Below are 16,726 nucleotides of genomic sequence, written 5' to 3' on the forward strand. Positions count from 1 at the left end.
GGAGTGTGTGTGTGTGTGGGGAGTGTGTGTGTGTGTGGGGAGTGTGTGTGTGTGTGGGGAGTGTGTGTGTGTGTGGGGAGTGTGTGTGTGTGTGGGGAGTGTGTGTGTGTGTGGTGTGTTGGTGGGGAGTGTGTGTGTGTGTGGGGAGTGTGTGTGTGTGTGGGGAGTGTGTGTGTGTGTGGGGAGTGTGTGTGTGTGTGGGGAGTGTGTGTGTGTGTGGGGAGTGTGTGTGTGTGTGGGGAGTGTGTGTGTGTGTGGGGAGTGTGTGTGTGTGTGGGGAGTGTGTGTGTGTGTGGGGAGTGTGTGTGTGTGTGGGGAGTGTGTGTGTGTGTGGGGAGTGTGTGTGTGTGTGGGGAGTGTGTGTGTGTGTGGGGAGTGTGTGTGTGTGTGGGGGTGTGTGTGTGTGGGTGTGTGTGTGGGGAGTGTGTGTGTGTGTGGGGAGTGTGTGTGTGTGTGGGGAGTGTGTGTGTGTGTGGGGAGTGTGTGTGTGTGTGGGGAGTGTGTGTGTGTGGGGAGTGTGTGTGTGTGGGGAGTGTGTGTGTGGGGAGTGTGTGTGTGGGGAGTGTGTGTGTGGGGAGTGTGTGTGTGGGGAGTGTGTGTGTGGGAGGGGAGTGTGTGTGGGAGGGGAGTGTGTGTGTGTGTGTGTGAGGGGAGTGTGTGTGTGTGTGTGTGAGGGGAGTGTGTGTGTGTGTGTGTGTGAGGGGAGTGTGTGTGTGTGTGTGTGTGAGGGGAGTGTGTGTGTGTGTGTGTGTGAGGGGAGTGTGTGTGTGTGAGGGGAGTGTGTGTGTGTGTGTGTGAGGGAGTGTGTGTGTGTGTGAGGGGAGTGTGTGTGTGTGAGGGGAGTGTGTGTGTGTGTGTGTGGGAGGTGTGTGTGTGTGTGTGTGGGAGGTGTGTGTGTGTGGAGTGTGTGTGTGTGTGTGTGGGAGGTGTGTGTGTGTGGAGTGTGTGTGTGTGTGTGTGTGGGAGGTGTGTGTGTGTGGAGTGTGTGTGTGGAGTGTGTGTGTGGAGTGTGTGTGTGGAGTGTGTGTGTGTGGAGTGTGTGTGTGTGGAGTGTGTGTGTGGAGTGTGTGTGTGTGTGGAGTGTGTGTGTGGAGTGTGTGTGTGTGTGGGGAGTGTGTGTGTGTGTGTGGAGTGTGTGTGTGTGTGGGGAGTGTGTGTGTGTGTGGGGAGTGTGTGTGTGTGTGGGGAGTGTGTGTGTGTGTGGGGAGTGTGTGTGTGTGTGGGGAGTGTGTGTGTGTGTGGGGAGTGTGTGTGTGTGTGGGGAGTGTGTGTGTGTGTGGGGAGTGTGTGTGTGTGTGGGGAGTGTGTGTGTGTGTGGGGAGTGTGTGTGTGTGTGGGGAGTGTGTGTGTGTGTGGGGAGTGTGTGTGTGTGTGTGTGTGGGGAGTGTGTGTGTGTGTGTGTGGGGAGTGTGTGTGTGTGTGTGTGTGTGGGGAGTGTGTGTGTGTGTGTGGGGAGTGTGTGTGTGTGTGTGTGTGGGGAGTGTGTGTGTGTGTGGGGAGTGTGTGTGTGTGTGTGTGTGTGTGGGGAGTGTGTGTGTGTGTGTGTGTGGGGAGTGTGTGTGTGTGTGTGTGAGGGGAGTGTGTGTGTGTGTATGAGAGGGGGGTGTGTGTGTGTGTGTGAGGGGAGTGTGTGTGTGTGTGAGGGGAGTGTGTGTGTGTGTGAGGGGAGTGTGTGTGTGTGAGGGGAGTGTGTGTGTGTGAGGGGAGTGTGTGTGTGTGAGGGGAGTGTGTGTGTGTGTGAGGGAGGGAGAGTGAGGGGAGTGTGTGCGTGTTCACTACACTGTTCGAGTTGTCCCTCTTGCCCCCCAGTCGTCAGTCTCTGGGCAGAGCAGTGGCACACACGGTTCGCAGCTTATTGCCCTGTGCCCTCACTTTACCTCTGTGTTTTGCTGCAGTTGAGCATCAATATCCTGGGTCATTCTCTCACCCAGCTGAGATGTGACTGCACTGTGGGCACCTTGATCCTGCTTCTTGTACAATCTGCCTCTGCTTTATATTTTATTTCCCCACACCAAAACGATGGGGGTGTGTTTCAGTATTTCTCCGCAAGTTGCCACATTGCTAAATCTATGGCACGTGGGTGTCAGGTCAACTCCCCTGATGACACACTCCCTGGCCATTTCGGGATGACTGCTCTGGTCCCAAAGATGTGGCATGCTCGAAATGTCTGCAATATTGGGCCAACCATCCATTATTGTCTTTACAGAGGAAGATGTGACGTACTATTTGGCTCCTTCTTAATACAAACAATTCTGTGCTTTCCTCTGCCCCCCTGTAAATGAGGTGATTATCTATGTGGGAGTTTGTAACCTGGTTTGATGTGAACAGTTATTCCCTGATTTATTATCACGTGTATTGGGATACAGTGTAAAGTATTGTTTCTTGCGCGTTATACAGACAGAGCATACCGTTCATAGAGTACATAGGGGAGAAGGAAAGGAGAACGCGCAGAATGTAGTGTTACAGTCATAGAGAAAGATCAGCTTATTATAAGGTAGGTCTATTCAAAAGTCTGATGGCAGCAGGGAAGAAGCTGTTCTTGAGTCGGTTGGTGCGTGACCTCAGACTTTTGTATCTTTTTCCCGACGGATGAAGATGGAAGAGAGAATGTCCGGGGTGCGTGGGGCCCTTGATTATGCTGGCTGCTTTTCCGAGGCAGCGGGAAGTGTAGATGGAGTCAATGGATGGGAGGCTGGTTTGCGTGATGGATTGGGCTACACTCACGACCCTTTGTAGTTTCTTGCGGTCTTGGTCAGAGCAGGAGCCATACCAAGCTGTGATACAACCAGAAAGAATGCTTTCTATGGTGCATCTGAAAAGATTAGTAAGAGTCGTAGCAGACATGCCAAATTTCCTGTAAGGGCTTTGGACACCATTGAAGATCCCACTGAAGTGATGTGGCGGATACAGTATGGGTCTCCGGCACAGCAGGTGGCACGGGATGGCTCTCCGGCACAGCAGGTGGCACGGGATGGCTCTCCGGCACAGCAGGTGGCACGGGATGGCTCTCCGGCACAGCAGGTGGCACGGGATGGCTCTCCGGCACAGCAGGTGGCACGGGATGGCTCTCCGGCACAGCAGGTGGCACGGGATGGCTCTCCGGCACAGCAGGTGGCACGGGATGGCTCTCCGGCACAGCAGGTGGCACGGGATGGCTCTCCGGCACAGCATGGGTCCCCGGCACAGTGGCTGGCACGGTATGGGCCTCCGATTTAGCTGCTGAGGGTTTGGCGACAGCTGGTTTGTAGAAAAGTCTCATCTTTTTATGATAATCCAACCATGATAACTATTGGCCAGCGTGGTTTATACACTGGCCCCCAGTGCACTATCGCGAGCACAGTGGAAACACATTCATTCAGACAGCTATTAAACTTACCGTGGATCTCTGGCTGTGGATGAATGAGAACATTTCTGTTCCTGTTGCTGGTTTAGCTGCGACTGTGTCACAACAGGTAAGCAGCCTGTACTCCTCATTAACAGCCTTGCACCACTCCACATGATGTGCTTAAATTATTTATTATAATTGCCCTCCCACATTGACACTAACCAGCCCAACCCATAGGTGCCACCGATACCACTCCTGGGGGAAGCTGGAGTACATGTTCCAATTAATTCTGGATTAGAATCCATGTCTACTTATTTTCTCCTTCCCAAAGAGCAGCAAGGTTGTATTAAGAGTAGTTGGGCACAGATGCTCTGGCACTGACTGGTGGATTTTCCTTTTTTTAAAGGTTATCGGGCTGTGGACAAGGTTGCATCGATTGTCCATCCCGAGTTGCCACGAGAAGGTGTTGGTCAGCCTGCCAACGCTGGTAGAGATTTTATTTTAAACATCGGGTGGCACAGTGGGTCAGCACTGCTGCCTCACAGCGCCAGGGACCCGGGTTCAATTCTCAGCTGGGGTCAATGTCTGTGCGGAGTCTGCACATTTTCCCCACGTCTGCGTGGGTTTCCTCCCACAGTCCGAAAGACGTGCTGGTTAGGTGCATTGGCCATGCTAAATTCTCCCCTCAGTGTACCCCGAACAGGCACCGGAATGTGGCAATTAGGGGATTTTCACAGTAACTTCATTGCAGTGTTAATGTAAACTTAAACTCTTTCTCCCATACTGAAACTGAAGGCTGCAACCCCTTCCGTACTGGAGGGTCTCCCGTTGGCCGCCAGTTTCGAGAGCCTGCCCACTGACCCCTCATTAAATGCTGAGCATGCCCGCTGGTCGCTAGTTGGTCAGTCCTGAGAGTGGCTGTCTGTCAGGTGACGGTGACTGTTCCTGCCACGGTGTGGGGTCGTGACCTGCATTTGACGCTGGCTTCCTGGCCTCCCATAGGAAATCTTGGTGCGGAGTTTACATTTTGCAAATTACTGGGCAACACTCACCAAAGTTTCGGGTGAATGATCAGCTGAGTTTCATATCCTGAGTGCTCCGCCCTACTCGCTGTGGGAGTGCTGGCTAGTTCAAACAGTCTTAGGTTGGGGGTGCTGCAGACAGTAATGTCGCCTCATTCACTTTGTTATGGCAGCCGCAGCACTGTAAAGGAACCACGCCACTGAATATCAGGTGAAGCTGGCGGGAGAATTTTATCCTCTCTCTGGAACAATGAGGCTGTGTCTCTAAATCTTATCTTGCCTAGTGCAGTTACTTTACACATCCTGGCAAATAGTTGTATTGGCTACCAATGTAAATCCAAGAATATCAGGAAGCTAGGGGTTATCTTTTGCTGAATGATGGTGCTGCTGTACAAATATTTTCCCACTGGGGACGGACCCACCTGAACCGCCATTAGTCACTCGGTTACCTGTGAAAATAAGCCTATCTTTGGGAACAAGGAGTAGAGTTCTGTTCTGTTCAAGATGGAGAATATCTAGAATATTGATTGCACCGTACAATGACCTTCCTCCAGGTCACCATAATGGTCATTAGGGCGGCGCGGTGGCACTGTGGTGAGCACTGCTGTCTCTCAGCTCCAGGGACCCAGGTTCGATTCTAGCCTCAGGTTACTTGTCTCCCCTTGTCTGCGTGGGTTTCCTCCGGGTGCTCCGGTTTCCTCCCACAGTCCAAAGGTGTGCAGGTTAGGTGGATTGGCCATGGTAAATGTTTGGGGTTACAGAGAGAGGACCTAGGTAAAATACTCTGTCAGAGAGTTGGTGCAGACCCGAAGGGCTGAATGGCCTCTTCTGCATTGTGGGGATTCTATGGTTGTGGTTCTTGTCTTCCGTGGTTGCTTTACGATAAGAATTGGTGCATGCATGTGGTATTAACTCAATTCACTTTTATTGGGTTGTGTATGATGATGTGCTTTCTTCTCCTGTGAATAACGGTCAGCATGTTGGCTTTGGGTGCAAATATCGTATTTTCTAATTTTTAGCTGGGGCTCTCTTGGCATCAGAGTTGTCTCTGGATCACAAGATTCCGGGTTCAGGTCCCCCTCCGGGGCTGGAGTGCTGAAACCTGCTCTGATGCTGCAGTGTCCTGGCCAATATTCATCCCTCAGTCAACGCTGCATCTAAAAACTAAAACACAGGACTTACCTGGTTATTGTCACATTGCTGGTTGTGTGAGCTTGCCGTGTGCTAACGGGCTGTGGTGTTTCCGACATTACAATAATGACCACAGTTCAAAAAGTACTTAATTAGTTGTAAGACGATTTGAAACACCTGGCATGAAGAAAACCGCCATGTTTGCCAGAATTTAAAGTTTTTTTTTTTATTCACTTGTGGGACATGGGCATCGCTGGCTGGCCAGCATTTATTGCCCATTCCTAGTTGCCCTTGTACAGAGGTCAGTTGAGAATCAGCCACATTGCTGTGACTCTGGAGTCGCATGTAGACCAGACCGGGTAAGGACAGCAGATTTCCTTCCCAAAAGGGACATTAGTGAAGCAGATGGGTTTTTCCGACAATAGACAATGGTTTCATGGTCATCAGTAGATCCTTAATTCCAGATACTTTTGATTGAATTCAAATTCCACCATCTGCCGTGGCGTGCTTGTAACCCAGGTTCCCAGAACATTAGCTAAGTTTCTGGATTAATAGTCTAGCGATAATAACACTAGACCATCACCTCCCCGCCTTCAAAGTAACTTTGAATGGAATATTGAATATCAGTTCTACTTAACCAAGCCATCTCTTTTGAGGTGAAGCTAAATCTTTCGCTGGTAGGCCAGCTGAGTCCCTGGTGTTGCTGTTCCACCCTGGTTGACGATAGCTCTGATTTGGTTGAACTGGGTTGGGGCAGCCCCTTCTTCCTGTAACGTGAGTCACTGCTTTAAATCCCTTTACAAGTTCCTGACTTGCCCTCCTACCCTGGCTAATTAACTTCCTCTGATCATTCTCACACCATCCTCTCCACCCTGAGCTGTTGGGGTTCTACAAGATGGTGATTTCCCCCCCCCGGCCACCATTGCTAAAGATGTCCTGTTGATGCCAGTCTTGATAATGACTTGCAGCATAACTTCTCAAAAGTGCATTTTCCGTGGCAGACCAAGCAAAATATCTGCTTTGATCATTTGTCTGAATGTTTGGAGACTTCAAGGAAGAAAAAAAACTTCTCTGCGTCATTCGCCTGAGCAAGGAGACGCGTTTTAGATTCAAGTGGTTGCTGTTTAGCAACAATGAGACCAATTGTGGAGAATCTTGACTGCAGCGAAAGGCAGATTAGCTCTCGGAATCAAAGCAGATTTGTCTAGGGATTGATATGGGCGGCACAGTGGTGAGCACTGCTGCCTCACAGCGCCTGGGAACAGCGTTCCAGTCCCGGCTTGGGTCACTGTCTGTGCGGAGTCTGCACGTTCTCCCCGCGTCTGTGTGCATTTCCTCAGAGTGCTCCGGTTTCCTCCCACAGTCTGAAAGACTGGTTAGGTGGATTGGCCATGCTGAATTCTCCCTCAGTGTACCCGAACAGACATCGGACTGTGGCAACTCGGGGATTTTCACAGTAACTTCATTGCAGTGTTAATGTAAGTCTACTTGTGACATTAATAAATAAGATAATGTTGCCCCTCTTGTGACCTCGGAGTGCACCAACAGGTGAGGAGCTCTTTTGGATGTGGAGTCACTGCTATAATTCTGGGAATGTGGCACCCAATTAGCACGCAGCAAACTCCCACAAACACGTCCACCTGCTGATGTTGACTAAAGGACAAATATTGGACAAGACGCCAGCGAAACCCTCGTGATCTTCTTCAAAACAATGCCAAAGAAGATGTTCCGTCCACCTGAGAAGGCAGACACTTAGCATGTTCCCCGAAAGCTGGCACCTCTGACAGTGCAACAACTCTGTGCTGCATTGGAGTCCCAGTCTCGATTATAAAGGTTTATTTATTATTGTCACAAGTAGGCTTACATTAACACTGCAATGAAGTTACTGTGAAAATCCCCTAGTCGCCACACTCCGGCACCTGTTCGGGTACACTGAGGGAGAATTCAGCATGGCCAATGCATCTATCCAGCACGTCTTTCAGACTGTGGGAGGAAACCGGAGCACCCGGAGGAAACCCACGCAGACACGGGGAGAACGTGCCGACTCCGCGCAGACAGTGACCCAAGCCAGGAATCGAACCCTGGTGCTTGGCGCTGTGAGGCAGCAGTGCTAGTCACCATGCCCCCCCAGTTATGCCACCCGGTTATGCCTCTGGAATGTGCATTTAATTAAAGTACCCAATCGCCCTCTCCATCTGCACAATGCTAATTCCATTAATGAGCAACTCTCTGCTGTCAGTGTGTATAGTGCACATAATTTCTCTCCAAAATATTGGCTTGAAAAAGCCGCTTCAAGGAAACAAACAGTTGGTTTGATGCCCACATTAGCTGCAGCTCTTTTCAGTATGGTTTGAAAATTTGTACAGACCAGCACTACAGTCACCACGGGGTCAGTAGCAGCGAATGTAGCAAAGCCTTATGCCCTTGAGCGAACTGAAAAGACCCAAGTGCCTCCCTCACTTCAATGCAATGATCGGCAACAATAGCTGCTTCAGGTGTTTGGCACTCATTGATTCGGTGAAATTTCTCCTGCTGGTGCCACACCCTTGCTGTGGATCAGAAAATAATATGGAAGAAAATAAGAATTAGGGCAAAGAGAGAAAGGAACAATATGCATATATGGAGCTTTTAACGTGCATAATGTCTGTCTGTGTTCAACAATCACTTTAGCTGTGTTCAGTTACTTTCAAAGCCTAATCTGAAGCTACTTTATTTTTATTCATTTGTGGGACATGGGCATCGCTGGCTGGCCAGCGTTTATTGCCCATCCCTAGTTGCCCGAGGGCAGTTGAGTCAATCACATTGCTGTTGCTCGGGAGTCACAAGTAGGCCAGACCAGGTAAAGATGGCAGATTTCAGATTGCAGATGGCAGATTGGGCGGCACGGTAGCACAGTGGTTAGCACTGCTGCTTCACAGTTCCAGGGACCTGGGTTCGATTCCCAGCTTGGGTCACTGTCTGTGTGGAGTTTGCACATTCTCCCCGTGTCTGCGTGGGTTTCCTCCGGGTGCTCCGGTTTCCTCCCACAGTCCAAAGATGTGCGGGTTAGGTTGATTGGCCATGCTAAAATTGCCCCTTAGTGTCCTGAGATGCGTAGGTTAGAGGGATTAGCGGGTAAATATGTAGGGATAAGAGGGTAGGGCCTGGGTGGGATTGTGGTCGGTGCAGACTCGATGGGCCAAATGGCCTCTTTCTGCACTGTAGGGATTCTATGATCTATAATTTCCTTCCCTAAAGGAAATTAGTGAACCAGATGGGTTTTTTTCGACGATGGTTTCAAAGGTCTAATCGGTAGATTCTTAATTCCAGATATTGAATTCAAATTCCACCCTCTGCCGTGGAGGGATTCGAACCCGGGTCTCCAGAACATTAGCTGAGTTTCTGAATTAACAGTCTAGCGATAATACCACTCGGCCTATTTCTTTAAATCAGCTTTGATCAGGTTTAGGGTCTTTTCAAAACAGGCCGAGGCTTCTTATGGAGGCTGGGCCACTTTTGCTTTAGTCATAAATAAACAAATGGGTCAGAGTTCCAGGAAGAGGAGGGCCTTGTTTCTAATCATTGCTCCTTGTACAGTTTTTAATGGAAATTGTACTAAATGGAGATTTTTTTTTGCCAACTTTGCACACAGGCCTTGGGCTAATGTATTTGTCGTGTCTGAAGGCTGCAGCATTATCAGCTGTTTATTTTGCCCGTCAGTTGAACATTTCCAGCTCTACGCAATGACTCATGCTATATCCTGATAGAATGTTTTCTTTCAGAAGAAGCAAATCCTTGGACTGAATCCACACCTTTTACCTCTCATCTCAACTTTGCGATTCTGTACATTGATTTGGAGATATTGCTTTACCATGGCAACCAGTGTGGAACCTTGGCCAGTAAGGTGGACGCAAATGAACATTTCTTTTAAAATTAACGCCCACCATCGCCTTTTACTCCTGTGGGAAGACCACCTTCCCATAAAAGGAGATGCAGGAAGCAATTTGTGGTAGTTCAATAGCAGAGCCACAAGTAATCGCTGGCTTCCTTTCTTTTTGCTTTGGGTTTGCAGGCTGGGCAAAAATTGCTCCATAACTTTGGGGATTATTTCAATTTCAGGTTTTTTTTTTAAGTGGAGAGGGGAGGGATGGAAAGAAGAGGCTTTTGGGTATTAACTCCACTGTCCTCCTGTTTTCATTCCAGGTCTTTTGACTCCAAGTCTGGTTATCATCCGAGTACTGATCAGGTAATTCTGTTCATCCTCAGTTTTCCCTCTGGTATCTGTGAATTGATTTGCTGGTTTTGTTTGCCATAGCAACATGAGTGGAGTGGCACTTCTTATAAGAAGTTATTGGGTGATGTGACATTTTGCTTTTAGACAGAAAGACCAAACTCCCGGAAAGCAATTTTGAGCTGATGGATTTTTTCCTTTGAAATTGTACTCATTTACACTGAAAGTTTAAGTTTATTAGTGTCACAAGTAGGCTTACGTTAACACTGTAATGAAGTTACCGTGAAAATCCCCCTAGTTGCCACTCTCCAGCGCCCGTTCGGGTACACTGAGAGAGAATTTAGCATGGCCAATGCACCCAACCAGCACGTCTTTCAGACTGTGGAAGGAAATCCATGCTAGCTCGGGGCGAATGTGGTGACTCCGCACAGACAGTGACCCAAGCCGGGAATCGAACCTGTGTCCCTGCCGCTGTGAGGCAGCAGTGCTAACCACTGTGCCACCGTGCCGCCCAGGTCCAGAATCTCTAGAATCTTCACTAATTTTTTAAAAAGAGAGGCTTGCATTTCTAAGGCACTTTTCACAACCACTGGATGATCTTGAAGTTTTTTTGCAACCAATGAAATGTTTTTGGAATGTAATCACTTTTGGAATGCAGGAAATGTGGCAGCTAATTTTGCAAACGGCAAGCTCCCACAAACAGCCAAGTGGTAACGCCTAACTTTTCGTGATTGCGGGATGAATATTGGCCAAGACACTGGGGCTAACACCTCTGCATTTCTTTCAAATAATACCCTGGGATCTTTTACATTCGATGGTAGTCATGATGTGGAGATGCCGGCGTTGGACTGGGGTAAACACAGTAAGAAGTTTAACAACACCAGGTTAAAGTCCAACAGGTTTATTTGGTAGCAAAAGCCACACAAGCTTTCGGAGCTCCAAGCCCCTTCTTCAGGTGAGTGGGAATTCTGTTCACAAACAGAGCATATAAAGACACAGACTCAATTTACATGAATAATGGTTGGAATGCGAATACTTACAGCTAATCAAGTCTTTAAGATACAAACAACGTGAATGGAGAGAGCATCAAGACAGGCTAAAAAGATGTGTATTGTCTCCAGACAAGCCAGCCAGTGAAACTCTGCAGGTCCAGGCAACTGTGGGAGTTACAAATAGTGTGACATGAACCCAATATCCCGGTTGAGGCCGTCCTCGTGTGTGCGGAACTTGGCTATCAGTGTTCCGCACACACGAGGACGGCCTCAACCGGGATATTGGGTTCATGTCTCACTATTTGTAACCCCCACAGCTTGCCTGGACCTGCAGAGTTTCACTGGCTGGCTTGTCTGGAGACAATACACATCTTTTTAGCCTGTCTTGATGCTCTCTCCATTCACGTTGTTTGTATCTTAAAGACTTGATTAGCTGTAAGTATTCGCATTCCAACCATTATTCATGTAAATTGAGTCTGTGTCTTTATATGCCTTGTTTGTGAACAGAATTCCCACTCACCTGAAGAAGGAGCTTGGAGCTCCGAAAGCTTGTGTGGCTTTTGCTACCAAATAAACCTGTTGGACTTTAACCTGGTGTTGTTAAACTTCTTACCATCTTTTACATTCACCAGTGCAGGCAGATTGGGCTTTCACTTTCATGGCAGTTGTCGTCAAAAGGATATCCCTTCCAATAGTGCAGCACTCCTTTGGTACTGCGCTGCAAGCTCTGCCTTGATCTCTGCGCCGGAATGGACCTGGAGCCCTATGGCTCATGTTGGTGTTCATCAGATGAAGATTTTCTCTCATTGGCTTGTCATCCAATTCTTGAAATATTCGCACCAATGCTTACAAAAGCCCCAACCATTGACTCAATTCGGGTGTACACATAACCATAGAATCATTGAATCTAGTGCAAAAGGAGGCCATTGGGTCTGCACTGACCCTCCAACAGAGCATCTTACCCAGGACTGCCCCCAATCTATCCAGGTAACCCTAGCATGGTGGCACAGTGGTTAGCACTGCTGCCTCTCAGCGCCAGGACCCAGGTTCGATTCCTGGCTTGGGTCATTGTCTGTGCAGAGTCTGCACGTTCTCCCTGTGTCTGCCTGGGTTTCCACCCACAGTCCAAAGATGTGCAAGTTAGGTGCATTGGCCATGCTAAATTCTCCCTCCAGTGTATCCAAACAGGCGCTGGAGTGTGGTGACTAGGGGATTTTCACAGTAACTTCGTTGTGGTGTTAATGTAAGCCTACTTGTGACACTAATAAATAAACTTTAAAAACACATTTACCCCACTAATCCCCTAACCTACACGTCTTTGCGTGTGTTGAGGGGCAATTTAGCATGGCCAATCCACCTAACCTGCACCTCTTTGCATGTGTTCCAACAAAACCATTGGACTGTTTATCTCTAGTTTATTATACAAGTAAAAGCAAAATACTGCAGATGCTGGAATCCGAAAGAAAAACTGAAAATGCTGGAAAATCTCGGCATCTGTATCTGTGGAGGGAGAATAGAGCCAAAGTTTTGAGTCTGGATGACCCTTCGTCAGAGACTCAATCGGGAATTCTGGAGAAATCTCTTTACACTGAGAACAAGAAGAATGTGAAACTTGCTACCACAAGCAGTGGTTAAAAGAAATAGCATAGGCGCACTTAAGACGGAAGCACAAGCGAGAAAAGAAAAGATGAATGTTCATTCAAGAGGTTAAGAGGAAGCTCGTGTGGAGCATGAATGCTAGCACAGACCAGATGGGCTGAATGGCCTGCTGTTTAGGTGTAACTTCTGTGTCGCTTAATGGTGACCATGGACTTCCATTGGGGATTGGTCCCACAGGGACCAATTTTTCTCTGGAGCGTAGGAGGCTGAGGGGGTGACCTTATAGAGGTCTATAAAATAATGAGGGGCATAGACAAGGTAGATAGTCAATATCTTTTCCCAAAGGTAGGGGAGTCTAAAACTAGAGGGCATAGGTTTAAGGTGAGAGGAGAGAGATACAAAAATGTCCAGAGGGGCAATTTTTTCAGAGGTTGGTGAGTGTCTGGAACAAGCTGCCAGAGGTAGTAGTAGAGGCGGGAACAATTTTATCTTTTAAAAAGCATTTAGATAGTTACATGGGTACGATGGGTATAGAGGGATATGGGCCAAATGCGGGCAATTGGGATTAGTTTAGGGGTTTTAAAAAAGAAAGGGCGGCATGGACAAGTTGGGCCGAAGGGCCTGTTTCCATGCTGTAGACCTCTATGACTGTGACACAGATGCTGTCAGGCCTGCTGAGATTTTTCCAGCATTTTCTGTTATTATACAAGTAAATTTGACTTCTGGAATGTTTCTTCAATATTCACACTCCCCAAGCAAAGCACAACATACAAAGCATGCATTCCTCGTGTCAGTGATGCATGTTTAGGATTTTTTAAAAAAATCCAATGTTTCATGCAAATAAGGAACCGGTATGAGTTGTTATCTCTTCTGCTTGCACTGCAATGTAAATCAACTTGAAGAGGTTTCTAAGCACGGAGTCCGATCACTCGATTAGCCAGTCTATTCGCTGTAAAATGATAACTTGTTGGGAGTATTTATAACCTGTTCAATTAGCTATGGCCTGAAACCTTTTGTTAAACCTTTTTTTGGAAGACTTCTCATGTGTGGGCACTGCAAGCAACACTGCGAGAGTGTTATGATCGAGTAATTTAGCTGCCCACAATGTTACGTCACCCCAGTGAAAACACGCGGCAATTAATGGCTAGCAGCAATTGTTCCTTTCCAAAATTTATTCAGCGCTGCAAATCCTGCATTTTAATTGGATGGGTGCTGCAGGAGGCTCTCCCCAGTAGCTCGGTTAAGTGAATTTCCCCAGTTAAAAAAAAAAATTTTAAAAACTAAAATATAAATATAACTTTTTTGAAGTGAGACTTCTCTTGTAAGATGGTTAATAAAAGAATTTTTTTTACATAATCTGGCCACTGGAAATGATGCTGTTTTTGACTTGTTTCTGCAAATTGGATTATTTTAATCTCTGTGAAGGAGCTTTTGTGGTTTATTCTGAGGCTGTGGCAGGTTGCTAAATAATCAGTGGATTTGATACCAATCTGTTTTATTGCATTCACTCTGTTTTGATAATTGCATTGTATGAGCTGCAGAGTGGTTAGCACTGCTGCCTCACAGCTCCAGGGACCCGGGTTCGATTTCCGGCTTGGGTCACTGTCTGTGCGGAGTTTGCACGTTCTCCCTGTGTCTGCGTGGGTTTCCTCCGGGTGCTCCGGTTTCCTCCCACAGTCCAAAAATGTGCTGGTTCAGTGAATTGGCTGTGCTAAATTCTCCCTCAGGCACCGGAGTGTGGCGACTAGAGGATTTTCACAGTAACTTCATTACAGTGTTAATGTAAGCCTACATTAATAAATAAATTTAACTTTACTGCTGCTCACTCTTGGGCTATTCACAAAAGCAAAACTGTTCTTCCTTTTTCACCTTTGTTTACGGGTTTATAGAACTTTAGTTAGGCTGCACTTGGAACATAGTGTTCAATTCTGGTCACCAACTACCAGAAGGATGTGGAGGCTTTTTGAGAGGGTACAGAAAAGATTTACCAGGATGTTGCCTGGCATGGAGGGCATTAGCTATGAGGAGAGGTTAGAGAAATTTGTTTGTTCTCATTGGAACGATGGAGGTTGAGGGGCGACCTGAAAGAAGGTCTGATTTGGGCGGTACGGTAGCACAGTGGTTAGCATTGCTGCTTCACAACTCCAGGGACCCGGGTTCGATTCCCGGCTTGGGTCACTGTCTGTGTGGAGTTTGCACATTCTCCTTGTGTCTGTGTGGGTTTCCTCCGGGTGCTCCGGTTTCCTCCCACAGTCCAAAGATGTGTGGGTTAGGTTGATTGGCCATGCTAAAATTGCCCCTTAGTGTCCTGGGATGCATAGATTAGAGGGATTAGCGGGTAAAATATGTAGGGATATGGGAGTACGGCCTGGGTGGGATTGTGGTCGGTGCAGACTTGATGGGCCGAATGGCATCTTTCTGTACTGTAGGGTTCTATGATTTCTATGAAGTCTACAAGATTATGAGGGGCATGGACAGAGTGGATAGTCAGAAACTTTTTCCCAGGGTGGAAGAGTCAATTACTAGGGGGCACAGGTTTAAGGTGCGAGGGACAAGGTTTAAAGGAGATGTACGAGGCAAGTTTTTTTACACAGAGAGTGATGGGTGCCTGGAACACGCTGCCGGGGGAGGTAGTGGAAGCAGATACGATAGTGAGTTTTAAGGGGCATCTGGACAAATACATGAATAGGATGGGAATAGAGGGATCTGGTCCCCAGGAGGGTTGGGGGGGTTTTAGTTCAGTCGGGCAGCATGGTCGGTGCAGGTTTGGAGGGCCGAAGGGCCTGTTCCTGTGTTGTAATTTTCTTTGTTCTTTGTTTTGTATTTGTTCCTATTGGCTCGTTGTGGAGTCCTGCTGTTTGCAAAGGAAGTGATAAGATGTAGAGCGGGAAACAGTGTGAGAAGCAGCAGCCATGGAAGAGATCACACGCCACAATAAAGAATTTGTTTGTTTTTAACGCAATGCTTCCAAGCATCATATCTCCAAATACACAACAACCTCTCTATCTTGTGACGTGCACCTAAAAGACACACACGAGCTGCTTCTGCTACTTTTGGCTGGTACCTGGGCTTAAATCCATAGAATCCCAACAGTGCAGGAGGAGGCCATTCGGTCCATCAGATTTGCACCGACTCTCCAAAAGAGCATCTTAACCAGGCCCAATCCCCGTAAACCTGTGCATTCACCATGGCCAATCCACCTAACCGACGCACCTTTGGACTGTGGGAGGAAACCGGAGCAGCCGGAGGAAACCCACGCAGACACGGGAAGAATGTGCAAACTCCGCACAGACCCCAGACACACAGTGACCGAAGCTGGGAATTGAATCATAGAATCATACGTTGCAGAAGACCATAATCCCACCCAGGCCCCCTGACACGAAGGGGCAATTTAGCATGGCCAATCCACCTAACCCCGCACATCGTTGGACCGTGGGAGGAAACCCATGCAGCCACGGGGAGAACGTGCAGACTCCACACAGACAGTGACCCAAGCTGGGAATCAAACCCGGGTTCCTGGCGCTGTGAGGCAGCAGTGCTAACCACTGTGCCGTGTGACAATGGGGAAATATGGAGCTGTTCTCGACACTTGGCACAGAAGACTTAAAATTCCAGCTGGCCTCTTGTCCAACCCTTGCGTTACTGAGGCTCGGACACCTATTCCACCAGCTGATGTCTAACGGGGTGGTGGTGGGGGGGGTGGGGGGGGGGGAGGGGAGGAAGCTGGTTAAGAGCAGTAAATGGTTTTTGATTTTATCAGCAACCCACAGGAAGTAGAGGCTTCAGTCAGCTTTTGAAGATGAGTGATCAATAGGGTCTGGTTAACTGTGTACACTCTGAAAACGGAACAGACTCTCTCTTAATTGCTTCTTCGCACTGGCTGGCGTGGGGACGGCCGGGGAAGTGGATGCTGCGTCAGGGGAGATGGAGAAAGTGACAAATGGGGATTCAGCCATTCAAAAGATCAATTAAAAGTTTTTAAGGTACCGAGGTACCCTTCAGCTGTGTTTCTTCTGCGATCGCCTTTGCCTGTTTGTCGATCTCGATTCTGAATTGAAAGCTGAAACATTTATTTTCAATGACTGGCTCCCTGCTGGTGATTTATGAAGTGGAGATTGGATTATTTTTATCATTGTAATTATATCTTCTGGGGGTATTGTGGCAGGGTGGTAGTGTGTGTGTGCCCACTGGGTGGGCTGGTAGCGAACCTACCTCTGGGTCAGGAGCTCTGGATTAAGAGTCCCATTTCAACACGTGATGGTCATAGAAGATACACCGATAATGTGACCACTAACTGGCTGCATATTAGCCCGTCAATCCTCACCACACGTGTTGGCGGGTGGTAAAGAGTGGGGAGAGTTTCCCAGCCAACAATATTGCCAAAGGCAATGGGGAGATGATGGCCTTGTGGTATTACCACTAGACTATTAATCCAGAAACTCAGCTA

The 16,726-nt window shown here is 48.1% G+C and overlaps 1 protein-coding gene across 5 annotated transcripts in view; it reads left to right on the forward strand.

Annotated features, from left to right (window-relative positions):
• Positions 1–16,726, forward strand: part of rab27a (RAB27A, member RAS oncogene family) — a 130,524-nt gene that overhangs the window by 756 nt on the left and 113,042 nt on the right. For 3 of the 5 annotated variants that reach the window (XM_078241461.1, XM_078241467.1, XM_078241465.1), the window contains exon 2: positions 9,661–9,703. The exons of the other annotated variants lie outside the window; for them this stretch is intronic. The gene's annotated coding sequence lies outside the window, so the exon portion shown is untranslated. The remainder of the gene's footprint in view (positions 1–9,660; positions 9,704–16,726) is intronic. 5 annotated transcript variants of the gene reach the window in all.

The sequence above is a fragment of the Mustelus asterias genome, chromosome 24 (assembly GCF_964213995.1).
Source record: "Mustelus asterias chromosome 24, sMusAst1.hap1.1, whole genome shotgun sequence".
Taxonomy (NCBI): Eukaryota; Metazoa; Chordata; class Chondrichthyes; order Carcharhiniformes; family Triakidae; genus Mustelus; species Mustelus asterias.